This window comes from Phascolarctos cinereus, unplaced genomic scaffold (assembly GCF_003287225.1).
Source record: "Phascolarctos cinereus isolate Bilbo 61053 unplaced genomic scaffold, phaCin_HiC Scaffold_4;HRSCAF=312, whole genome shotgun sequence".
Classification (NCBI taxonomy): Eukaryota; Metazoa; Chordata; class Mammalia; order Diprotodontia; family Phascolarctidae; genus Phascolarctos; species Phascolarctos cinereus.
In genome coordinates this window covers 140,544,820-140,571,521 of record NW_027555847.1, presented here as the reverse complement: position 1 = coordinate 140,571,521, position 26,702 = coordinate 140,544,820, and the positions used below count along the sequence as shown (strand labels likewise).

Sequence of the window (26,702 nt, the reverse complement as noted above, 5' to 3'; positions counted from 1 at the left end):
AGTTACTCAAGACATATTTTCCTCAGTTTCCTCATGTGTAAAATGGGGATAATAATAGCACCTATCTCCCAGGATTGTTGTGAGGATCAAATGAGATAATATTTGTAAATCACTTTTCAAACCTTAAAGTGCTATATAAATAGAGGCTATTATTATTTTTAGTTTAGAAATGTACTTAGTAATAATAACTACTATATGTATATGTATTATATATATATGTATATGTACACCTATATATATATGTATATGTACACCTATATATATATGTGTGTGTTCATTCCAGAATTAAACTCAGTGAAGATTTATTAAATGATGCATATATGTGTACACACAGATATATAAAACACTCTTCTAGGTGTTACGGCAGTTATAAAGATAAATTAAATAATCCCTACTTTCACAGAGTTCACTGGCCTGTAGGGGAGGGAAGATATGTATACAAATTTATAACACTTGGTAGACAATCAAAAAAGGAGGAGTGAGAGGTAAGAAGCAGCAAAGATGACTTAGAGCTATGGGAATCGTGGAAAGTTTAAAGAAGAAAGTAGCACTCTTATCTGAGCCTTAAAAGGAAGGGAAAGATTTCAGGGGTTGGGGTTTAGTGGAAGAATCTATTCCAATTTCAAGTCATCAGGCATTTATTAAGTACCTCCTGTATTCCAGATACTAGAGATGCAAAGTAAGGCAAAAAAAACCCAAACCAAAACAAAAAAAAACCCCTGAAACAACACAAAATCAGGAGAGAATAAGATGAGATGGAGAAATGGCTGGTAATTTAGTTTATCTTGACTATAGAATATATAAAGGAAAGTAGTATGAACTAAGGCTAGGCAGATAAGTTGAGGGTAGATAGAATGCCAGGCTAATGAGTGTATATTTTATTTGGTAGGCAATAGGAGGAGGGGCTAAATAAACATTTATGAAGGAGGTACTGACATGGTTTTATAAATTAAATCCTCCATCTCCTATTCCTTCTCCCAGGATAAATGGGAATTGCTCTCTCCTACATCAGGAGTAAGGAGGCAGCTGATGAGAGAGACCAAACAGATAAATGCTGCTTAGTTTAACCTTCCTGACCCACCAGCCCATTCTTTGCTGACTTCAGTGAAACGTGAGAGGAAGGTAACAGGCAGACAATTACAGAAGTAGAAATGCAGGGATTGTAACCCTGGACTTTCTGAGCTTGCCCCCTCTTCTTTTTTTTCTTTTCCAAATATAAGAATGGAAGTTTCTACCCCTGCTCCAACCAATGTAGCCATAAAAGGCACAGACACCTTAATTGAATCAATCAACAAATAAACTAGGTTTTAAAAAATTTTCCTGTAACCTCATCACCACGTGTGAATAATTTAAAAGGACCATAGGACTTTAGGCTATCGGTACATATGACAAAAGACACTATGTCCAAAATGTCTTGTGATTCAGTTTAGAAGATCTAGTTACACATCTTGGGCTATATATAAAAACAGCAAGTTGCTTGAGCAGTGATCCAGCTAAATGGAGGACTCTGAATTCTGAAGCTGAGGATTCCAGGCCATTTAAGGTTGAATTGCTCTTGGAACAGGGGGAAGATAGAGTTTCTCCCTCTTTCATTTCTCCTCCCTATTGACCATGTAATCAGATTGGACCAGTAGAAAGAGTACATACCCAAGACAAACAGAAGGACCCTCAAGAAGAGAAAATACACATCTGTTCTCTCACCACCTACCTGGAAGGTGACAAGCTTTATGGCTATTCCCTGAAGGAGATACACGGAGGCTATGAAGACTTGGCTGCTTCTGTTCTATTTTGTTGTTGTGTTTTTTTCTTCTGATCTCAGGCAACTGAATAGCCAGAGTGGAATAGGTTATAATCTTGCAAATTTATAACCATGTTATAATGTGTAAACTTTGAAAGGTTAAAAGATCTGGAGGTCCTAATACATCAGCAACAGCTTCTAACAGAGTACCAGTAGCTGATGGAAGCACGTGCATCGAGAGCTGAGAGATACATTGAAGGCAAACTAGACATATGGAGAAAAGGCTGTTAACTAGCAGCATGCCCTTTACAAGTAGAGAGAAGTGATACATAGATACTACAGGGATACAAGTGAACTAGAGCTAAGGGGAATTTCATGAGGCTCCGTAACAGGAGAAAAGTACTTTTAGAGACCAAGAGCTGTACACATAAGACCCATTAATACTATATTTTAATTTTGAGCCTATTTTCCCCAGGGACCTTTTGTGTGCAAGATGAGAGCACTGTTTCCCCTCTCCCCTAAGTTTAGGGGAATGTTTTTTGTAATTTCTGTTCTTACTATATCTTCTCAGGAGATAACCCTTTCTTTTTTATTATTTATTTATTTAATATAAATTTATTTATTTTTAGTTTTCAATATTCACTTCCCCCCACCCCAAGATGGCATGCATTCTGAATACCCCTTCCCCTGTCTGCCTTCTCTTCTATCTCTCCCCTCCTTTCTCTTATCCCCTTCCCCTTCTATTTTCTGTAGAGCAGGATAGACTTCTGTACTCCATTTCCTGTATTTCTTATTTCCCAGTTGCATGTGAAAACTTTTTTTAAAAACATGCGTTTTTAAAACTTTGAGTTCCAAATTTTCTCCCTTCCTCCCTCCCCACCCACCCTCATTGAAAAGGCAAGCAACTCAATATAGGTTGCACATGTGCAGTTATGCAAAACACTTCCTTAGTAGACATGCTGTGAAAAACTAACTCTATTTCCCTTAATCCTATCCTGCCCTCCCATTTATTCTATTCTTTCTTTTGACCCTGTCCCTCCTCAGAAGTATTTGCTTCTGATTACCCTCTTTCCCAATCTGCCCTCCTCTCTATCACCCTCCTGCTCTCTTGTCCCCTTCTCCCCCTATTTTCCTGTAGGGTAAGACAGATTTCCATACCCAATTGAATGTGTATGTTATTCTCTCCTTAAGCCAAATCCTATGAGAATAAGATTCCCTCATTCCCTCTCACCTTCCCCTGTTTCCCCTCCACTGTGAGAGACTTTCTTTTCTGTTTTTTTTGTGAGATAATTTACCCCATTCTACCTCTCCCTTTCTTCTCCGAGTATCATCCTCTCTCATCCCTTAATTTTATTCTCCAGATATGACCCCTTAATCTTCAACTCACCCTGTGCCCTCTATCTATCTATCTATACTACATACTACATACATACATACATACATAATTTTTTTCCTTCAACTACCCTAATACTGACAAAGTTCTCGTGAGTTACAAATATCATCTTTCCATGCAGGAATGTAAACAGTTCAATCTTAATAAGTCTCTTATGATTTCTCTTTCCTGTTTACCTCTTCATGTTCCACTGGAGTCCTGTATTTGAGAGTCAAATTTTCTGTTTAGCTCTGGTCTTTTCATCAGGAATGCTTGAAAGTCCTCTATATTCACTGAATGACCATTTTTTCCCCTGAAGGATTATACTCAGTTTTTCTGGGTAGGTGATTCTTGGTTGTAATCCTATCTCCTTTGCCCTCTGGAATATTATATTCCATGCCCTGTGGTCCTTTAATGTAGAAGCTGCTAAATCTTGTGTTATCCTGATTGTGTTTCCACAGTACTTGAATTGTTTCCTTCTGGCAGCTTGTAAATATTTTCTCCTTGACCTGGGAACTCTGGAATTTGGCTACAATATTCCTAGGAGTTTTCCTTTGGGGATCTCTTTCAGGAGGAGATCTGTGGATTCTTTCAATTTCTATTTTGCCCTCTGGTTCTAAATATCAGGGCAGTTTTCCTTGATAATTTCTTGAAAGATGATGTCTAGGCTCTTTTTTTGATCATGGCTTTCAGATAGTCCAATAATTTTTAAATTCTCTCTCCTGGATCTATTTTCCAGGTCAGTTGTTTTTCCAATGAGATATTTCACATTGTTTTCTAATTTTTCATTCTTTTGGATTTGTTTTACAGTGTCTTGATTTCTCATAAAGTCACTGTCTTCCAATTGCTCTATTCTAATTTTTAAGGAAGTATTTTCTTCAGTAATCTTTTGGACTTCCTTTTCCATTTGGCCAATTTTCTTTTTAGGGCATTTTTCTCCTCATTGGCTTTTTGGACCTCTTTTGCCATTTGGGTTAGGCTGTTTTTTAAGGTGTTATTTTCTTCAGTATTTTTTTGGGTCTCCTTTAGCAAGCTGTTGACTTGTTTTTCATGATTTTCTTGCATCACTCTCAGTTTTTCCTCTACTTCCCTTACTTGCTTCTCAAAATCCCTTTTGAGCTCTTCCAAGGCCTGGGACTGATTCATATTTTTCTTGGAGGCTTTGGATGTAGGAGCTTTGACTTTGTTGTCTTCTTCTGGTTGTATATTTTGATCTTCTTTTTCACCAAAGTAAGATAATATAGTCTGACTCTTTTTGCGCTGCTTGCTCATGATCCCAGCCAATTACTTGAGTTTTAAACTCTTTGTTAAGGTAAGAGTCTGCTTCCAATGTGGAGAATGTACTGTCCCAAGCTTCAGGGGTTTGTACAGCTGTTTTCAGAGATACTTGTAGGGACCTGTAAATTTTCAGTTCTTCCAAGGTGGTATGATAAGGGCGAGGTGTTTACTCCTTTCCTGGCCTGTGACCACAAGTATTCCTTTCTGTCCTGTAACTGTGAGGAGGGTTCCTCTCACAGCCACTACAAGCTCCACCACGCCAGCGCTCCTCCTCACCCCAGCACTGCGCCCAGAACTGTGACCCAGATCCACACACGGGCAAAGCAAGAGATTCCTGCCTCAGCACTGGCAAAGAGATCCCTGCAGTCCCTCTCTGATCAGCCACTGGATTCCCCCTCAGTCTGTGGGCCAGAAGCTTGGGAAGCAGCTGCCCCCCCCCCAGGCTCTTGGGGAATGGAGCTGAGACCCCGCCTTCCTCTCTGACCACCGACAGAAACAGACTTTTCCCACTGACCTTCTAAGTTGTCTTTGGCATTGGTGGATTGAGGAGTCTGGAAACCTCCACAGCTGCCTGGGATTCAGTCCTTTGAGGCCTGCTCCAGGTTTGCTGCGGCCTGCGCGCCCACGCTGCACTGCGCTGCGCTCCCAGCCCTGTGCGATACACCTTTCTGATCAATCATCCAGGTTGTCTTGGGCTGGAAATTTGTTTCACTCTGTCTTTTTGTGGGTTCTGCTGCTTCAGAATTTGTTTAGAGCCATTTTTATGAGTATTTGGAGGGGTTTGGGGGAGAGCTCAAGCAAGTCACTGCTTTCACTCTGCCATCTTGGCTCCACCCCCATAACCCTTTCTTTTTTAAAAAGCTAATTAAGCCTAACTGGTTATTTATCAATGGTAAACACACTAATCGGGGCTTGTGAGTGACAGTTCTACAAACTCAGCCCTTCTGGGTTCCTCCCTTAAGAATAAGTAGGAAATACCCTTTGGCGACCTTCAGTTCAAGAAGAAGTTGGGGAGATATTCCCAAAAGGGGTACTACACAGGGAACAGTAAGAACTGAAAGAGGGGTAGGTTAGAAGTTAAAACACTGGGGCTTTACTCTTCTTGGCTTTAGAATAGGTGTGTGTATATAATGATGTAATCATTACTATTATCAGTACCAATGATACTGATAGAGGACATAATCATAATGCAATGAATAAGAGAGCTGTGGATAGGTAGTTGTTTCTGGCATCAGAAAGATTTGGCTTTAAGTCCTGCTTCTGACACTTACTGATTAATGATCCTGGGCAAGTAATTTAACTTCTCATGGCCTATAGAGATCTCTCCAATTAAAAAAAAAATACCTGTCAGCACTGGCAGAGGGACTTTGCTCACTGGGACTTGTGTATACCAAGGACATCACAGACGTAGTCCAGTAAAACCAAACAAAGCATTATTATTACATGCATTCTTTCCAGGATAAAAGTTCTGGTCTCTCTATATGGTAATAATAATAATCAATATTTATATAGCTCTTTATGATATATAAAATGTTTCATATAAATTACCTCATTTTGAATTTAGGGTCATAGATTTAGAGCTAATGGAGTACTTTAGAAGTCATTAAGCCTCAAACCCTTATTTTAAAAATGAGAAAATTGAGCCCTAGAGAGTTCAAGTGAGTTGCCCAGGGTCACCTAGATAGCAAGTGACAAGTAAGGATTTGAACCCTTGTCTTTTGACTCTAGTATTCTTTTCAGTGTCACTGTTCCTAATAGTCCTATGAAATACCCAGTGCAGATATTAATAAATTATTTCAAAATATGAACTTATTTTATAGGTAAGAAAATTAAAACTTAGGGAAATTAAGTTGCTCAAGGTCACATAGCTATTAAATAACAGAATTGGTACTCAAACTCAGGTCTTCTGATTCTGAATCATATACACTTTACATTAAACCCCACTAGTCCCCAAGACCTAGAGGTTGGGTTAGGAAAACCTGGAGCAGCCATCATGTTCTCCCACTTTCTCTTGTAGTCGTATCCTATACTCTGTCTCCCAACCGCTTTCCCCCCCAAGCCCAGAATATACCTTCTCCAGGATGTCTCTATGAATTGTGGTAGAGTGGCCACTCTCTGAGGACAGGTGTTTTTAATTCTGTCTTTGTTATCTCCAGGGTCCATCACTGCTTACATATGATTGGCAATTGAATACTTCCTGGATTCTCTCTCTCTTTCTCTGCCCAGTGTTTTCTCCCTTCACCATGGTTTCTCCATCAGTTCTGTTGCTTCCCCATCTAGTTTTCTATTCTGCACACACAGTCTCAGCATCAAAACCGATGATTCAACAGTGAGTTGTAGTGGTCACAACTATAGTAGGTTCCTATGCAGCTGAGGAGAGGCTCACAGGTCAGAGGGCAGCTGCAGAGGAGCTGCCTAGGTTATACACAAAGTCAACACCTGTGGTGCTAAGAGTCAGAGCAAGATATAAGATTCTACAGCCTCACCACAGGGAATGAAAGGGTAACATTCAGTTCTGCAAGGAAAGAATTCCCTGCTCAGGAATATGACCTGGAATAACAATGCCCATTTATATGGAGCTCTAAGTTTTACAGATGCTTCTGTCATAGCAAGCTTATTAAAGATAATATGATCATGACCATCACCCCCCATTTTATAGAAACTGAGGCTTAAAAGAGATTAAAATGACTGGCTTATGGTCACATAGCCAGTAAGTAGGGCTTTGATTCAAACCCAAGTCTCTTGGCTCCATGGCCAATTCTCTTTCCATTGGCACTGTCAAGTTGGTGTCAATCAAACAACCAACATTCATTAAGTACCACAATGTTCTAGCACTGTGCTATGTGGTGGGAATACAGAGATAAAAACAATAACCACAATTGGAGGTATGTACAAAATGAACAAAACAGACAGAAGGATGCTAAGGTAATAGGAACTGGGGTAAATGGAGTCAGATAAAAGTACCACCTGAGCTAGTCTTGATGGAAACCAGATATTTCAAGAGGCTCAGATAGGTAGGGAGTGCTTTCTAGGCATAAGAGAGGGCAAGTACCAAGGCATAGAGATTGGAGATGGAGTGTCATATTTAAAGACTAGCAAGAAGGCCAGTCTGGTTGGACCGCAGAGTGATAGGAAAGCAATAATATGTGATAGGTCAGGAAAATAGGATGTGGGCAGGTTGCAAATGTATGTATAGAATGATTTTATATACATATGTATATATATATATATGTGTATACACACATACATATATACACACACATGTACATATTTGTGTCTCATGGTAGCTATGTCTGAGGTAGGGTGGAGAGAGGGAAGGAAAGAAAAGGAAGAAAAAACTTTATGTGATAACTTTATTATATATTTAAAAGGAATAGCAAGTTGTACATAATAGATTTGCAGTTTCATGTGCAAAATCTTTTTTTTACATTATACTATATTATGGAAATGCTTGTTTTATTCCATAAATTAAAAAATAAATAATTTTTAAAAAGAAAAAAAAACTCTGGGTGCTAAAAATGAGCTTATAGCTGATCCTAAAGTAGGAATACATACATAACCTGGGGTCTGTGAATTAAAATAACTTTTTTTTTTACAATTTTTTCAACATAATTAGTTTCTTTTGTATTCCTATATATTTCATGCACTTAAAATAGCATTCCAAGAAGGGGTCAGCGGGCTTCATCAGATTGCCAAAGGGGTTCACGACACAAAAAGATATTAAGAACCCTTGTCCTGGAGGTAATGGAGATCCACTGAAGCCAAGACATAGGTAGGGATGGGAAGGAGAGGCAGAAAATCAGCACAATGGAGAACTCTATGTAAAGAGTCATTTTCTACCATCCATTCTAGACTGAAGTATTCTTATGTTGAGCTGATGAAACAGTCCAGGGTTAGAAACTGAGTACTTCCAGCTGGGATTTGGGCATGTAAACCAGGCAGTGTATCAGAGAATGAGATACTGGGTGTGGACAAAATGACCCTAAACATCAAACTCCCGTACCCCCATTTTATGTAATGGAGGTAGACCACATCCCATGGAGTAGGCATGGGACTGACATGAGCTCTCTTGGACACTTCAGGAAACACTTGGGCTCAGCACTAGCACTTAGGGATCACACAGATATCCCTTGGTCTGCATCATGGCAGCAGGGCAGGAACCTGTGTCAGAGCATGGGCCACTGAACCAGGAAGAGCTACTCACTCAATAGACTTTAAAGAGAGAGAGAAAACTGCTCTTGATCACTTTTTCTTTGGAATATGTAGCTTAGAACTTTTTTTGCAGTCTCCTCCCCATTCCACCTCCTTTGCCTTGCATTGTGGCAATGGTGACTCCACATGTTTCAGGCACGCTTGCACATTCAATCCTAGGTGAATCTGAGACTTGGTCTCAAAGAATCAACAGTACCTTCTTTGTCAAATCAAGTCAATACACATTTATCAGTGTTTGCCACTTTGTTTTTCTTTCCCTGAAACTGGGTGATCAAACAGTAATCCTGCCATGGATGCTCCTAACTTAGGCAGAAGCCCCATGAGTAGGAGAGGTCAGGAGGTCCTGGATTTTATTGCTTTCTTTCAATCAGAACTACTGACAACAGGAGTGGTTTCTGCAATTTTACTCTACTTAGAGGAGAAAATGATCACTGCCAGGAGACTGAACACAAGCCATGCCTTAGCTCCCAGAAGACACAGACCTTTGTCAGTTTGCAAAGTACTGAGCCAAGGGGAAGGTGAAAGGGTTGTTCAGGAGTCCCACAAAATGTTTCATCCTTTGATGTTTTAAGTATCAACTTCCAGGGAGAGCATAATAGGAGTTATAGGTTACTATGTCACATTTTAAGTCTTTGTCAGTGAACACTTATGAGTCTTTTGTGTTTTAAGCATTTCTTTTGTGTGCTGAGAATAAATAGCTGTTCTATTCCCTACCTACCTTCTACATTCAGTGCCTTTTTATTCCCTTTTGGGGAGACAATGTATGCGAGCCGAACCTAAGCTTTAAGTGATTTTCCCAGGGGTTCTAGACTGGGAGTATAAAGAGCCAGAGATAAGAAAAAGAGCTGGGTCCCTGCCTGGGCCCAGAGTTCAGGTCCCTTAGTGAGACAGGATGCCTTAGTTTCTTAAGTCAAAGGGTCTGTTGTGACACTTACAAGCACCGGGCTATAGTTCATCCTCCTCACTTCAGTTTAGTGACCGTCTGCTGGAGGACCTGGCATCCGGCCCGTTCGGTAGTGGTTATAGAACCCCAGTTTGCAATCTGGTGAGGGGAGAGCTTTGTAGAGCTGAGGCTTAGAGAAAGTGCTGGAAATGGGGGTAGTATGGATATGACTTCGGAACTCTGACTTGCAGCAAAGCATCACATCTTAACTCATGATGAGGGCATCTCTTGCCTTGTGTTGTCTTTTTGGGCTACAACTTTGGGTGTTAGCATAAGAGAGCAGAGTATGGGCCTTCACATACCTAGGAAAACAAAGCTGCTCTGCAGGCCTCTGTGTCTCTGCATGGGTCTAGAAGGGTTTGGAAGCAGATTCTGACTTGGTCTGAATTGCCAGATTAGTGGCCACTGGTGAGAATTGATTTCAGCTTAGTTAATAGAATCCTAGAATCATTACTTTAGAGAGTGGGAAGGGGTCTCAGAGATCACTTAGACCCCACCTGCAGTGAGAGGTTCAGAGACAGCCAGCCAGTAGGTAGAAGAAGCACTTCCAAACCTCCTTAGTCCTCTATCTCCTACATCCAAATTCCTCTCCAAAATTTCCTTATTGAATTAAATTCTGGTCTTCTTCCAAGTGCCTTTCACCCTCTTCCCCTCAATTCCTCTCTTTCTTTGGGCCATTTTGGTGTCTCACCTCTTGCTGAAATTGGATTCATGTGGTAATTCTCATTTCTTTCCACCTCACTTTTGTCCTTTTCTCTGAGTGAGGGTTTAACAACTCACCACCACCTGTTCCTACCAGGCCTGTGTGCTCCCAAGGTCATTTTTAAGAGTATCTTCAAGGCTTCTCAATGCACACCTGCATTTTAAAATCAACTCTCTCTGACTTGCACTAAATTAAAAAAATACTTTAGGTTCTACCCTTATTTTTGACTTTATTTTGACAATCTCTCCACCAAGTCTCCCATCATGCCTCAGGTTGTGGGGGGATTTTCTCACAATGAAGAAAGGGAAAAAATTCATTTGGATGATATCTGAAATCAGGCCAGATGAAATAACATTTCAAATGCCAGACTTGACTGTTGGGAAAGTTTCAACCCCAGCCCTGATGCCTACAGGAGGCAGGCCGAGGAGAGGGGTTTTAAACAAATGGGACAATTTCAAACCCAATCAGTTTTATTCCTTTCTATGCCAATTGCTATTCACTTCATCAGTTCCAGTGTTCTTAAACTTGCCCTAATCTGTCTTTCCTTCTCCCCATAATCCTCTTTTCTGTGTTAAAAGTTGGCAAAGTGTTTCTTTCTGCACTGTTTAGTTTCCATAATTCCTTAAATCTCACTGAGTCTCTATTCTTATAGATCTCTCCATTTGCAATTCCATTTCCTTTCCTGCTCCATCCTTGGTATAACTGGGAGTGAGGAGACTTCCTGACCCAAAGTTCCACAGTTCCTGCTCTTTTAAATCATTCTCAGTTTCTAGTTCCCCTTTCATATCAGTCAGGAAATTTTTACTTAGGAGAAAAAAGTCATTCTTTTTTTTTTTTTCCGGTTAGGCAATGGGGTTAAGTGACTTGCCCAGGGTCACACAGCTACTGTCAAATGTCTGAGGCTGAATTTGAACTCAGGTCCTTCTGACTCCAAGGCCAGTGTTCTATCCAAGAAAAAGTTCATTCTTTATCATTTCTAGCTTGTTTCCATGCCTCCCATCTCTTGAACTCATGTGCAGCATTGCCTTCTTCCTCTTCCCTCTCTATACTCTCCTTTTTCCTCTCTGTCACCCCCTTTCTATTCCTTCTCCCTTTTTCCCTCCCCTCCAACAGCCTTTTGAAATCAAGGCTGAGTAATCTGAGTGTGGATAAGTATATTCTTTCCCTTCTGAGCTATAGCTCCTCAATGTCTTATATGACAAGATAGCTATTGGCGGATGTTGATATTGATTTTAATAATTATAATCTAATGGAGGATATTGATTTTAATGTCCTCCATCAGTTATAAGCTACAATAGGGCAAAGACCTTGTCTTATATACCCTTATGTCTCCTTTAGTATTTAACCTAGGATTTAACCTCTCCCCTCCAATCTTCTCTTCTCTTCTCTTCTCTTCTCTTCTCTTCTCTTCTCTTCTCTTCTCTTCTCTTCTCTTCTCTTCTCTTCTCTTCTCTTCTCTTCTCTTCTCTTCTCTTCTCTTCTCTTCTCTTCTCTTCTCTCTCATATTATCTACAAAACTATGCATATACATATGCACACCCGGCTATTTCTGGAAAACTAGTGTAGTGGAATGAATCAATAAATCAACAAACATTGATTAAGGAGCTACTAGGTGCCAGGCACAGTCCTAGGTACTGGGGATACCAAGACAAACATGAAAGTATCCTTACCTTCAAGGAATTTACATTCTAATGAGGTAGACAATTTACACATATATGGGTATATGCACAAACACATATAAAATATATAAGTTTAACAACTTCTTTTATGGGAAGTCCAAAGGAGAGGCAGGAAGAGATTCAGCAATTGTTTCTATTTTTACTGAACTGAGTGGGCAGCTTTTCCTTCTCAGTGGCCTGTCCTCTGTTGCAGTTCCCAGTCCCTTACACCTACCACCATTATGGGGAGCTAGGGACCAATAAGGGGATTGCTGTGTCACTACAAAGTGCAAGTCTTTTACTCCTAAGCCACGTGTGTCCCTGGAAGGGGCAAGGGAGAACAATAGCCCGCTCAATGCAACGGCCATAGTTGCACAAGAAAACATTTCAAGGAAAGGCACTGGCAGCTGGTGGGAGGTTGTGGGGGAGAGTTGGCACTAAAAAGACCCCATATAGAAGGTGGCACTTGAGCTGAGTTTCAAGGGAAACTGGGAATCCTGAAAGGCCAAGGTAAGGATGGAGTACCTTCCAACCATGGGAAATGGTCACCACAAAGGAAGCCCAGTATATTTGTGTTCAAGTGCTGACTTCACCACTTAACTACATAACCTTGGACAAATCACCTCACTTCTTAAAGTCTGTTTCCTCATCTATAAAATAGGGTTAATACTGCTTCTACTACCTCATATGATTATGAGTAACAACTGAAATGTATACAAAGTACTTAACGCTAAAGTGCTGTATATAAATGTGAGCTATTATTCCTGACTATCCATTTTGGTGATCTGTAAATATGTCTTCTTAATCTATCTCCCTTCCCTCTCTCTTCCAGGCTGTAAGTTCCATTAGGGTAAGGGGCAGGAGCCATGTCTAATCTTAACTTTGTATCTCCCGTAGTGCCCAGCACAGTACTCTGCTCATAATACGTATTTAATAGATACTGAATTGAAGTGAAAGCTTACTAAATTCTGAGCAAGGTTTACCTGCCTTACAAACCCTCCTCCAGATTAGACAAAAAGAAATTTGAGTTTCACATCTGGTCCCACTTGCCTAGAGACCTCTCTCTTCTCTTGAATGAAATGTGGATCACCTTATGTACTCCCCTATCTGCTGAGTCTATTAATTGCTTGGTTACCATCCACTAGCCTTGGCCCCAGCCCCTCCAGCTGTGCCTACTAGAGAATGAATTGAATCAGTTTTTCTCTTTGGAGATTTCATAAGGATGAAGTCATTACTCCTTCAAATTCCTCTTTTCCTTAAGATCTCCATTCATTCCCCTTATTGTCTATTGAGCTCAGTTCTAAATTGTCACAGATGGATATTGTAATTGACAATATTCTGTTTTCTTCCTCAAGAATTTAACTTCGAGGTTTTTTTAAAAAAAGTAGCTAGTCCCTAGAACAATGTCTTACAAGGGTTTCCATGTAACATTCAGTCTTATTACATGTAGTTAAAACTGGTGACCTTTTAGATGCTGAATAGTGTAAGAAATTTGTTGGATTATGTGGAAGCAGACATTTAATAGAAAAGCAAGGGGTAGTTTTATTAATATTGAATCATAGACCGGAAGAGACTTATGCCACAAGGGAATATAGCATTGAATGTCACAGCTAGAAGGTATTTTAGAAATCTTGTCTAGCTCTTTCCTTTTGCCAATGGAAAACAACTGAGGTCTAAAAAAGATATGTGACCTGTTCAAAGTTACTAAGGTATTTAGTAGCAGAGGCAGGACAGTAACTCAGTTCTTCTGATTCCTAATCTAGAGTACTTTGTACATGAATGCTCTTTATTCTGAAAAATTCAGCAGCTAATAGAAATATAGGAAGGAATAGCCCTTTTCCCTAGGCTTTTCACTTTCTCAAGTGTCACAAATAATGAATGCCATCTACTTTCAGAAAGGATGTTAACAATATTCTCTCTAGTCAGGTCACTTCCAACCAGTATCCCATGGCAACCATCTATGGATTACCTCCTAATACCTTTTTAATGACTAGCCACACCACTAATGAGTATTTCACACTTCCACATTTACTTATGAATATGGGCTCTATGGGGTAAGAGGTCTCTTATCTAATGTAAAGGCTTACTATTATTACTGGATGAATGAAAGTGGATGAACATATCTCCTTTACCCATCTTGTCCATGGCACAGCTTCTCTCTCTTTTAAGGTCCAGATTAGGTGACAACTCTTCTTCTTCCACAGAAGAAGAGAAAAGAGTTGTCACCTGTCATCCCTAGGGAAGACTGATCTCTCCTTCCTCAAACTTCTGATAATATGTCCCCAGGATCTCTCCTTTACACATGTTACATTCTACCATATATCCTGCTTGTTTGCATATATCTTCTCCCTTCTTCCTCCTCCTCCTCCCCATTAATCTCCTTGAGGGTGAGGAATGTATCTTTGTGTCCTCAGTGCTGAGTTCAAGGTCATGTATAGATGTCAATATTTAAAACATCCATGATTTTATTAACATAGATATGCCCTCCGCACAGATCTTAATCCACCTGTGCCTTTATTGAATAGCCCTCTTGAATTGCTATGGCTGAAACAAAAATCATTACTTGGTGGTCATAGCCATGAATACAATTTGGGCAGATCCAGCCCACACTTGATCTACACCTCTGCCAGTGATGTGCCTTTATTCACATAGTACGTTTATGACAAATACACAATATGTCCCTGGGTGCATATTTGCACATAGCAGACACAATAAATGTTTGTTGAATTGAATTTAATTGAAGATATCTGGGGCACTATAGGCACAAACCAATGGCATTAGGTAGTGAGCTTTTAAAAGAGCTTAAGACCTATGCCCGCCAATCAGCCAGCAACTACAAAACTAGATCAATACAACTAGAGAAGCCCCAGAGAATTCAGGATATGGGGATGGAGCTACCGAGAACAGTCTGACAAATGCAGAAGCTGGAGCTTCATTTGTCATCAGCTGCTATGCTCCTGGTCAGACTTGAGTTTTATCAGTCAGTATTGGTGACTCCTCTAATGCTGGTGATCTACTTGCTGCTGCTTTGGCTTCTGCTAATGCTTTTTCTGCTGCCATTGCCTTCTTTTGCACTCTGCTGGCAAAAGTTATTGAAGTCTCTCATAATTTTCTATCCAAGATAGTTCTAAAAAACTCTGTAGTTTAAAGAGTTCTATCCCTATAGAGTCTGGGTTTCCTTTATTCTCTGGTGGTATGTTTGAATCTGTGAAGGAGTTAGACCCTTTGGGTCAAAGCATTGTGCGGGAGAAGTGCACAGAATGTAAGCTCCTTGAGGGCAGGCAGTGATTTATTCAATGTATAGTACAGTGCTGGACACTATGGTAGATGCTTAATAAATACATGTTTACTGATTGATTCTTGAGCTCCTGGGTGATCAGGGATTCCTGGGAAAGGGGAAGACTAGTTTGTGTTTACCCTTGGGTGACTAAGTATAGGGGAGGTAAGAAACAAAAATAACTATTTCATAAATAACATTTTTCTAAGTGTAAAAGAGAGGTTAAAAAGAAAGGACAATGAGAATTTAAGGGACTTCAGTTTCCAGCAAAGTCCTTGTTTCTTCCCATATACCCAGCTGGGGTTATAAGCTCCATTTCATGAATATCCTATAGGTGTGGAATAAGAACAACGGCACGTCAAGGAGATGCTGGGGAACCTGAAGGTGGATGTGACATAGAGAGGCCATTGAGTCTAACTCCCAGCATTCAGGCAGGTAAGTGTCTAAACAGTTCTGGGCAGAGGGTCGTTTTTGTTTTTTTAAATTCATTAACTAATTTTTAGTTTTCAACATTCACTTCCATAAGATTTTGAGTTCTAAATTTTCTCTCCTCTCTTCCTCCTCCCCAAGACGGCATGCAATCTGATATAGGCTCTACATATACATTCGTATTTAACATATTTGCACATTAGTCATGTTGTAAAGAAGAATTAGAAACCATGGGAAGAACCACGAGAAAGAAGAAATACAACAAAACAAAAAAAAGAAAGCAAATAGTATGCTTCTATCTGCATTCAGACTCCATCATTCTTCCTCTGGATGTGGATAGCGTTTTCCATCACGAGTCCCTGTTTTTAAGATCTCTAGGGACTTCCAGTGATTTATCACTCACATGATCGATAATAATGATAACTAGCACATGCAGTTTACAATGTGCTTGACCTGAAGTTATTTCACTTGACCCTCACAATGATACTGTGAATTAGATGCTATTATTGTTCCCAATTTACAGATGATAAAACTAAGGCTGAGAGGTTAAATGACTTACCCAAGGTCAGACTGCTGCTAAGTATCCAAGGCAGGATTTGAACTTCGTTTTTCTTTTCTCAAGAAGCCCTCCTTTTAATATAATAGTTGATTAGCATCAGCCTCCCTTTCTCCCCCTCCCCCCAATATTTTATAGTCTCCTCCAGAATAAACCCTCCTCTTCTCCCCTCTCCAGCTCCCCTACCTCAGCTCCTTTATCCTTTCTTCTTATGGCCTATTTTGCATGTCCTTTTGATGTCTGTTTGGAGCCCTTTCTAGTTCATCTGCATCTTTTAAAGCTTCCATGCTTAATACTGGCCACAATTCTCTAGTGAGGATTTGACTAATGCAGAGACTAGACTAAGGATTACTTTCCACCCTTTATATGTCACATTCCTCTTAACACAGCCTGGATTCATGAAGGCATTTTCCACCAAATTGCTGCTAAATGTTAAGCTTGTGGTCAGTTATGGCCTCTAGGCCTTATTTTTGTGCTTGGACAACCTTGCCTTATCCAATATTAACTCATCAGTTTTGCCTTTAAGGAAATCACCTTGCATTTGTCTCTTTTGAATTTTGCCCTGTTTTATTAGAATCATTTTTTCTAGTTAGTCAAAGTCATTTTACATCTTATTTTTGTCTCCTAGCACATTAAAAAGTCCACCTAATTTAGTATCATCTGCAAATTTCATGAGCACATTCTTGACTCTTTTTGTCCAGGCCATTAATAAAAAGATTGAATAGGAATGGGTGTCTGAACTCTTTCTTGTGGGATTTTGTATTGTGTGTCCCTGTAAGGCCAATGAGCTTGGGTCATTGAGAATGACTCTTAGGGCCAGACCTTTAAGCCTGTTGGTTATCTGTTTAATGGTGGTACAGACAGGCCACACTGTCCTAGTTATCAAACAGACCTTCAAAACTCCCTTTTTTGATTATATTTATCTCTCATAGAAGGGCATTACACAAGTTGGCACTCTTTCTATTGATGCTTTTTGTTTTTTTACATTAGTCATTTTTTGGAAACTCCTCAACTTTCCCTGAAATTGAACCCATCTTTGTTAAAAAACAGCCAAGCCAAAGCAGGTCTCACCTGCTCCAAGAAACTCTAGCATGAGCAGTGGCTATGCCCCGGTAAAACAATCTCAGCAGATGGGCTAAGCCAAGTTGAGGGTAACAGACAGGCCTCAAACTCATCGGTAAATTAGGGGGATGTCTACCTCAAACATACGAAGACTTCCCCCAGTGGAGTGGATAGATGAGAACAGTTTGTTCTAATGGCCATGAAGGTGACTGAAGCAGGTGCTGCGGAGTGCTTAGAGCTTGGTCAGGCATCAGAAATGCCAAGGCCATCCACTGAATCCCAGGCCATCTCTAGTGTTCCTGATCTCTGTGTTGCCACTGGATTTCATTGACTCTGGAAGAAAGAGTGAGGCTCACAACTTTGTGCGACTCTGCACGTCAAGATATCACTCTTGTGATGTCATTGGTTCTCTTCAAAAGGACAAACAACAGCAACAACAGCCTGATTAAGGTAGACCTCAGGTCGTCTGACCCTTGCTAGGTAGTTCTGTGAGTTGCTGTGACCAACATTCTGGTAATGTCTCTCCAGAATTAACTACAACTGGTGCTCAGATGATAGCTAGTGCATCATCAGACCGATACACATAGGATCATAAATGAAGAACTAGAAGAGAAACAAGAAATCATCTCGTTTAGCTCTTTCAGCAAAAAATGTTTTATTGATACTTCTTATATTTACATATTAGTTATTTCTGGAAATGACCTACCCCTATTCCACTCCCCTTAGGATAGAACTCTCTTTTGTTACAAGGAAAAGCAGTTAAGAAGAAACTCTGGGTGGCCATGCGGTCTGACAATGTCTTGCAGTGTATTTGATATTCTGTTCTAGTTGTCCCTAGCCTTTCTTCTGAATAGAGGGAGGTATATTCTACCATCTGTTCTCTGGGACTATTATTGGTTTTTTCCATTACTGAGAGTTTGGCTTCCTTTTTACCGATCTTTTTAATTATGTTGTAGCAATAGTGTGTATAGTTCTTTTTGGTCCTATTTATTTCTGCTTTAAGTCTCCCCATGTTCCACCGAATTCCTCAGTCATCATTTCTTAGAGCACAATACTATTTCATTAGCTTTATATGCCATAGTTTATCCAGCTATTCCAAAATTGCCTGAAAACCACTTTTTCCATTTCTTTTCTGCCACAAAGGGGGCTGCACTGCTTTTCTTGTCAAAACCACAAAGAGTGCTCTGGAGTATCTTACTGTCATGGCCTGGGGTGTGCTGATAAATGTTTAACAACTAGATCTCTGTGAAAAATAATGTACATACAATACACTTTTAAGTTTAATCTGCATTATTAAGATTTTCTCTACCACTTTCTTAAGTATAGACAATCAGCAAAACCAATGCATCAAGCCCTGATTTGTAGCATTTACTGATTTCTGAGGTATAAGTGCTCACACTACAAATTCAACACTCTGCTCAGAATTGTTAGGAGTAAGTTCTAGCACGTCTCTGGTCACAGTTCATCCTGTCCACTGGTACAGACTGGAAAGGATGTCTTGCACTTCCTAAACCCAGATAAAGTCAGGAAGTTGCCTATTAGAGCAATGAGGGGAGGAACAATTCATGAGAGGAACCAAAAAGACAGCTGAGTTGAGCTGTTGTCAAATCTAAGGCAGGGCCCTTTGGTAGGATTTGGTCCATGATGAAGAAAGATAAGAGGTGACAAAATGGGACATGTGAAGAGAAACTGAATGGCTTTTCCAGGCTAAAGTTGAGAGGAGACAGCGGAGTTGGAGGGAAGGCAATGGACAGCAGCACAATAGAAAACTTGTTTGCCCAAGGCTTGCTAGTATTCACTTGCTTTTAAAAAAAAAATTCAAATTTTTACCTTCCTTCCCATGACCTCTTCTCCTACATTGGGAAAGCAAGAAAAATAAAACCATTGTCACAAATGTATATGATCAAGTGAAACAAGCTCCTGCATTGGCCACGTCAAAAAAAAGTCTCAGTCTTCATGCTGAGTCTATCATCTCTCTATGAGGATGTAGGTATCCTGTTTCTTCCTGAATTGTTTGTCATTATGTTGGTTGGAGTTCTTAAGTCTTTCGAAATTAGTTGTCTCTACAATATTGTTGTTATAATATAAAATTTTCTCCTGGTTCTGCTTACTTCACTATGCATCAGTTCCTACAAGTCTTTCCAGGTTTCTCTGAAACCATCTCTTTCATCACTAGTTGTCTGTTTTTCAAATCCACCTTACTTAGATAGGACTGACAGGTCCCATCTGTCATTGATGCTTATGATTTTCTAAGTGACTGTAAATTAGTCAGTTGCCAATTTATTCTGCTGTCTTTCTCTAAATGGTGATGTGAAGCTGACCCCCTTGTAATTTTTACTTTTTCTAATGCATTTATACATGATTCTCATACGGAGTATGTGGTCTTTCAGGCCCTTTTCAATTCTAAATCCTATGGTCCTATGACGTTGAGTGGTGTGGAAAAAATATTTGTATGAAATTTCTCAGATAAGAGTTTGATATACAAGATATAGAAACAACTGGTGAACATAGACACATACGTATGTGTATGTGTGTGTAAATACATATATATATATATGTATGTGTGTGTATGTATATATATGTGTGTGTATATATATAATATGCATACACACATACAAATATATGTTTATGCATATATATCTAAAGGTATATATTGTGTAGATATACATACCTATATGTATGTATATGCTGGAGAAGGAAATGGCAAATTACTGCAGTATTTCTGCCAAGAAAACCCCAAAATGGGGTTGTGAAGAGTCAAACATGACAGAAAAATGACTGAACAACGATACCATGTATACATAGGAATGTATGTGCCTATATACACACTCACAAATGTATATGTGTATATGTGTATGTGCATATATAGGTACACACACATTCAGAGATATGTGTAGCTATCAAAGGGATCAAGCATCAACAGGGATCAAAGGATGTGAATAAGTCGTACTCTAAAGAATTGCAAACTATAAACAACTATATGAAAGAAATCACTAATAAGAGAAACGAAAATCAAAATCACTCTGAGGTTTCCCCTCACACATTGCAAATGGGTAAAGATGACAAACGATGAAAATAATTAATGTTGGAGAGATTGTGGGAAGATAGGCACACTAATGCATTGTTGCTGGTAGCCATTTCAGAAAGTAATTCTGAATTATGCAAATAAAGTGATTAAAATGTCCATACCATTTGACCTAATGATTCTATACTACAAGGCTTTAACCTCAAGGAAGCCATTGATAAAAAGAAAGTGTATGTATACACACACACACACACACACACACGCACACACATACATATACATACACACACACATATATATATATACATATACATACACGCACATGCATATATCTATCTATCTATATCTATATATGTATCAGCACTTATTGTGATAGCAAAGAACTGGAAACAAGGTAGATACTCATTGATTAGGGAATGTTAAACAAAGGTGGTACATGAATGTAGTGGAATATTTCTTTTCTATAAGAAAATATACATATGATAAATATAGAAAAGCATAGGAAGACTTACATGATTTGATGCAGAGTGAAGCAAAGCAAAACCAAGAAAACAATACACATAATAACTACAATAATGAAAAGAATAAGAATAATTACAAATTGATCAAAAGTAAAAGTTGCAAAATTACAAAGAACAAACATATCCCCAAAGAAGGGATATGTCTCTTACATATCTCCACCTCACTCCTTTGCAGAGGCAAGAAGTCTACAAACTGGAATGTCACACATATTTTTAGACTTTTTCAGTGTATTGATCAGTTTTGCTGATTTTTTGCTCTTCTTTTCTTTAAAAATGTTATTTATTATATGGAATGGTTCTCTGGGAGGGAGAAGGGGGATACTGGGAGAAATTCTAGTTATGTAATAAGAGATATCAGTAAAATTTATTTTAAAAAATAAAGTAGGATTTCAGTTAGCTCATTTACCTGTCAGTTAACTAGCTCATCATTATAACATATTCATAGACTTTTAGTTGAAATTAATAAATAAGAGGCAGGGTGAGTTCATCATAGGAGACCTGTGACCTAAGTTCAGGTCTACATCACTACTAGCTGTGTGTAACCACAGCCCAACAACTGCAAGAAAGTAGATCCAGGATCATGTAGATCTGAATTCAATCTCAGTGGTTATTCAATAATTAATAATCTTTGGGTTTGTGCCTCTATTAAGGGAACCCAAAGGCACAAAGAGGGTCATAGAGAATAAAGAATTATAGCTGAAATGACCTTAGAGGCTATTTAATCTAACACCTGGGATTTGAACCCAGATCTTCTCACTCCAGATCTACCACTTTCTTCATTGAAAAAAATTATGAATTTGGCTTGTTTAATAATATTTTAACACCGAGATAATTCCAATAATGTTGTATGGCTACAAATTATAGAGCACTACAGTCTCTGAAGAATCGAAGTTGAAGATCATCCAAAGGGCAAGTGATGTGCACATGGTGGGTGTGAGTAGGTTGAAACACATTATAAATGAGGAATTATGCAAGAGTCGTCAAAGAAATGTATGCCTGAAAAAGAAGACAATCTGGTTATGAAGCAAGAGTGACATGCAGGCACTCCCTGGGGTTATTCACCCAACTCACACTCACAATGTTAGGCTGGATTCTCAAAGGACAGGACTACTACTACCCTCAAAGATCTTGGAGTAACCCTGAATTTCTAGAACTGTTGTTCATGATTCCCCTCCTTCCCCTCCAAACCAACAACTATCTTGCCCACTGAGATACTTCCCATTAACAATCAGTCAGACCTTTAAGCAAAGGTCTTTACTAAGATGGTATAGTAAGAACAGAAGTGTGTGACCCTGGGCAAGTCACTTAACCCCGATTGCCTCACCAAAAAAAAAAAAAGAACAGAAGTTAGAAAAGTCTTCTCCCCAAACTAGGGTCACTCACACTCAAGATCCTTGGGGAGAGTGGGCTCAAGTGTAAGGTCCAAGGGAAATGAGGCAGACATGAAGCCAAAGAGCAGACACCTTTGTTATTGGAAGTCTTTGCTTGGATTCATTTCTGGCATTCCTCTTTGGTGTTAGGGATCGTGTTCCTTAAAGCTACTTCTTCCTTCCTATTTTTCTATATCATCTATGTTTGTCTATATATGTTCTTTCTTTGTCTCTCTATTGACTGGATGCCTTATCTACTACTGGTTCTTTCTTTCTGGTGACATCATCAGTGTTGAGGGAGGGGGAGAGAATTTCTTTCCTACAAACCCCCACTGACTCCCTCTCGGGATTTGAATCTGAAGTCCTTCACTACTAGACTGGTCAAGCACTTCAGAGCTGCACTAAGGGCTCTTTTTATATGCAGCCTAAGAGGAGGGACTTGATCTTATCAACCAATCACAGGATATTTCCTGTGCGAAGTCATATGCCTTTCATCTCATGGTCAAAAATCTTATAATCTTTTCAAACTGTTTGAGGACTTATCCACACGTTGTGAGGAAGTTATAGTTAAATTCCTCAGAACTTAGTTTATTTATTGATTGATTCAATTAAAGAGTCTAAGCCATCCATGATTATATTAATTAGGGTGGGGATGGAAACTCTACCATTACAGATGGATAGATAGCCTAATGGCTCCATTGGTATCCTTATGATGTAAACAAAATATGGAAGTCTGTGACAAATTTAGAGGAGGACATGAGTAAGAGTCATACAGGATGGAAAAAGGTAGATAGGTTGAAATTTGCCTTGTTGGAGAGACTATCCATAATTATAGAAAGAATCACTGATGTTTTAGACTAATATCTGCCATTTATATAGTGCCTCAAGGTTTGTGAAGCATATTACATATATTATCTCACTTAATCCCCACAACAACCTATCTTTGAGGTAGATATTACAGTTCTTATTCTCGTTTTGTAATGAGGAAACTGAGGCTTAGTGATTTATCCAGGGTCACACATTTAGTAAGTGTCAAAGCTGGAATTTGAACTTTCCTGGCTCTGAGATTAATATTCTATTCACTATACCCTGCTGTCTTTTTAGTGCTTAGCCAAAGGTGCTCATTTCCCTTGTAAGAAACTGAGGCTAAAAAGACTGGAAACACATACATTTAATATGTATGGCCAACACTACAGAGAAGATGTAGCTAAGTCCATAGGCTGTCAAGGAAAATCTTCTCTTTTCATAAGCTCTACCACCCTGACCTATGTTGTCATTCCTAACCTATAGCACCCTTCTGCTGTTGAGGTGTTCCTTGTGGGAAAATAAAATCTGGATTTCTTAGAGAAACCTACTCCTCAAATAAGTTCCACCCACCTTCCTCAGGGACCGATTTAGTCACATCAGACTGATAAGACCCTCATTGAGGTAGAGCCACATCTCTTTCTACCCCTCAAAAAGAAGAGAAAGAACTTGAGGCTCCTGGAGAGTTGACCTTCCTTCTCATTTACCTACACAGTCTAAACTCACAGTAGCAGAGGACAAAATCTAGGTTTGCTCCTTCATGTTGTGATCATGGCCTTCACCATTCTTGGGATTTGGCTCCAGCAACTCCTGATTAAGACCCCAAATTCCTTGATACTGTTCAAGATCTTCTCAGAGTGATAGAGGAACTCCTCTACTTGGTCCAGGAAATCATCCACCCCAAATCTACTGTCTTTATCTACTTCATTAATAGTTGTTGACTTTATCCATTTAGCTCCCTATTTAACCAAGTCATTCTTGGTTTGGTTGAAGAACTACTTCATTACTCTGCTGCTGTTGGGGTAGGTATGTGGCACAGTGGATAAAGTCAGGAAGATCTGAGTTTCAACCTAATCTCAGACACTTACTAAGTGTGTGACTCTGGGTAAGTTACTTAAACACTGTTCACCTCAGTTTCCTCATCTATAAAATGGGGGTAATAGTGGCATCTACCTTGCAGGGTTGTTTTGAGGATCAAATGAGACCATAATTGTAAAGTGCTTAATATAATGCCTTATATATAGTAAGTGCTATATAAATGTTAGCTATTACCACTACCACTACTGCTATTACCACTAACTACCGTTACCACTACCACTACCACTACACTACCACTACCACTACCACTACCACTACCACTACCACTACCACTACCACTACCACTACCACTACTACTACTACTACTACTACTACTACTACTACTACTACTACTACTACTACTACGACAGCCTCCATGTCCCCGTATTATCATCTGGTCTATGTATACTTCAGTGTTGTCTGATTTCTCCAGTCAAAGCTTCATGTTTCTATGCTTCAATGCTACTGATGTCTCTCCTGTTGCCCCCCTCTCCCCACTTCTATCACTGTCAAGGCTTCCCCATGAAGCAGGGTGTTTTGGCTCATGGATGTGTCCACCTGATGCTCTGTAAATGCCATTCTTGCTATCACCCTAGAATAACTGGAGAAAGAAAATGAAAATCTGTTAGGGGCTGCATTGTGGACGCCAACCTGAGCGTCCTCAACTTGGTTATTGTGAAGAAAGGTGAGAAAGATATACCAGGACTGACAGATATGACTGTGCCTTGTTGCCTGGGGCCCAAAAGAGCTAGCAGAATCTGCAAACTTTTTAACCCTTCCAAAGAAGATGATGTCCAGTAGTATGTTGTGAGAAAGCCCCTCGACAAGGAAAGTAAGAAACCAGGGACCAGGGCTCCTAAAATTCAGCGTCTGGTGACTCCCTGAGTTTTTCAGGACAAACATAGACACATTGCTTTGAAGAAGCAATGCACCCAGAAGAACAAGGAAGCAGCAGCAGAATATGCTAAGCTTTTGGCCAAGAGAATGAAGGCGGCTAAAGAAAAACGACAGGAACAGATCGCTAAGAGACGTTGACTGTCTTCCCTGAGAGCTCCCACCTCGAAATCTGAGTCCAGTCAAAAATAAAATTTCCAAAAATGTGTTAGAAATAAATAACTTTTTTTGTCAAGTGAAAAAAAGTGAATGTTGCAAATTATAATAAGGAGAAATGTGGCTTGATAGAAAAGATATGAGAAGACACTCCTACCCCAATCTTTTGAAGAGGTAGGAAGTCCACATATTTTAATACTTTTTTGATGTATTGATCAATTACGCAGATTTCTTTCTCTATCTTAAAAATACTATGTGTTGTATGGGACTGCACTTAGAAGGGGAGGGATTCTGGGAAAAACTATGGTGATATAAAAAAGGCATCAATAGAACATAGTAAAAAATTGGAAAAACCCATGTCCCTGTTATATTTCTCTCAGTCTCATCTATAAAATAGTGATAAGGCTTCCATCAACTACATCATGACTTTTGTGGTGAGAAAAGTGCTTTAAAAACTGAATAATACTATCTGTTATTCTATTGTTTCCAAAGTGCAGTTGGTAGGGGCAGCTAGGTGGTGCAGTGGATAGAGCACCGGCCCTGGATTCAGGAGGACCTGAGTTCAAATCCGGCCTCAGACACATAACACTTACTAGCTGTGTGACCCTGGGCAAGTCACTTAACCCCATTGCTTAGCCAAAAAACAAAAACAAAACAAAGTAGAGTTGGTAAATGGCAACTGAGGCATGCCAGAAATGCGTTAAGAATTAGCTCATGTATTCCTTATAGTAGTAAAATTTCTTTGAGCTAAGGGTATATCTAATTCTCATCCAGGGGTCTTCCTTATTGGACAGAATTCTTGGGTGGACAATGGAAAAGCAGGCATATTTTCAATGAGTTTTGTTGCAATAAGATTATAGTTAATGTGAGGCGCCTGTCTTCATCACATTGCCAAATTCAGAAGAGTGTGTGATCATTTCCCAGTGACAGAGCCAAGAATCCAGAAGAACTTTGTCACAGGTCAAGGCTGCAGAATTTAGCAATAGCATGCTCAGTCAATGCAGGAACACTGAGTACAGAAATTCCTTAAAAGATCTGATCTCCAGAAATTGCTTTTGCAAGTTGTGCTTTCTTAGGGAATGCTGGAGAAGTAGAGTAGAAAATTACTAGGCAGAAAAGGTTTTTATTGAGCAAATAGCCACTTTCTATAATTTTTATATTGCTTTGAATGGTATTCTATATTGCTGTGAAACATATTGTATATTACAAATTAGTTGTAAAGCTAGATTAAAAAAAATAGCTGACTGGTTAAGAAGGACAAGGTGATGTCCTTCAATTCTCTACAAATACCTAAAGGGAGCAAAAATTGCTTGATGAACTCCAAGAATCAGAGGGGCATTGAATAGATGCCACCTTCTATCAAGACAGTAAGTGTTCTCACATTAAAAGGGCAGACCATGCACATTGCAAGTGCATGTATTTTAAGGAGCTCTGGGTATAGGGTCTAATACTTTGGCTATGCCACAGGAATTACCAGTGACATGTCATACTTTGTAACTGATTCATTAACTATTTTTGCTGTTATTTTAATAGCTCATTAGAGAAAAATAGGTGGCGCAGTGGATAGAGTGCTGGACCTGAAGTTAAGAAGACTTGAGTTCAGGGGCAGCTAGATGATGCAGTAGAT

At 39.4% G+C, this 26,702-nt stretch overlaps 1 pseudogene; it reads left to right on the top strand.

Moving 5' to 3' along the window:
* Nucleotides 1–24,493: 24,493 nt before the first annotated feature.
* LOC110214503 (small ribosomal subunit protein eS6 pseudogene) lies at nt 24,494–25,111 on the top strand (annotated as a pseudogene).
* The last annotated feature ends 1,591 nt before the right edge of the window (nt 25,112–26,702 follow it).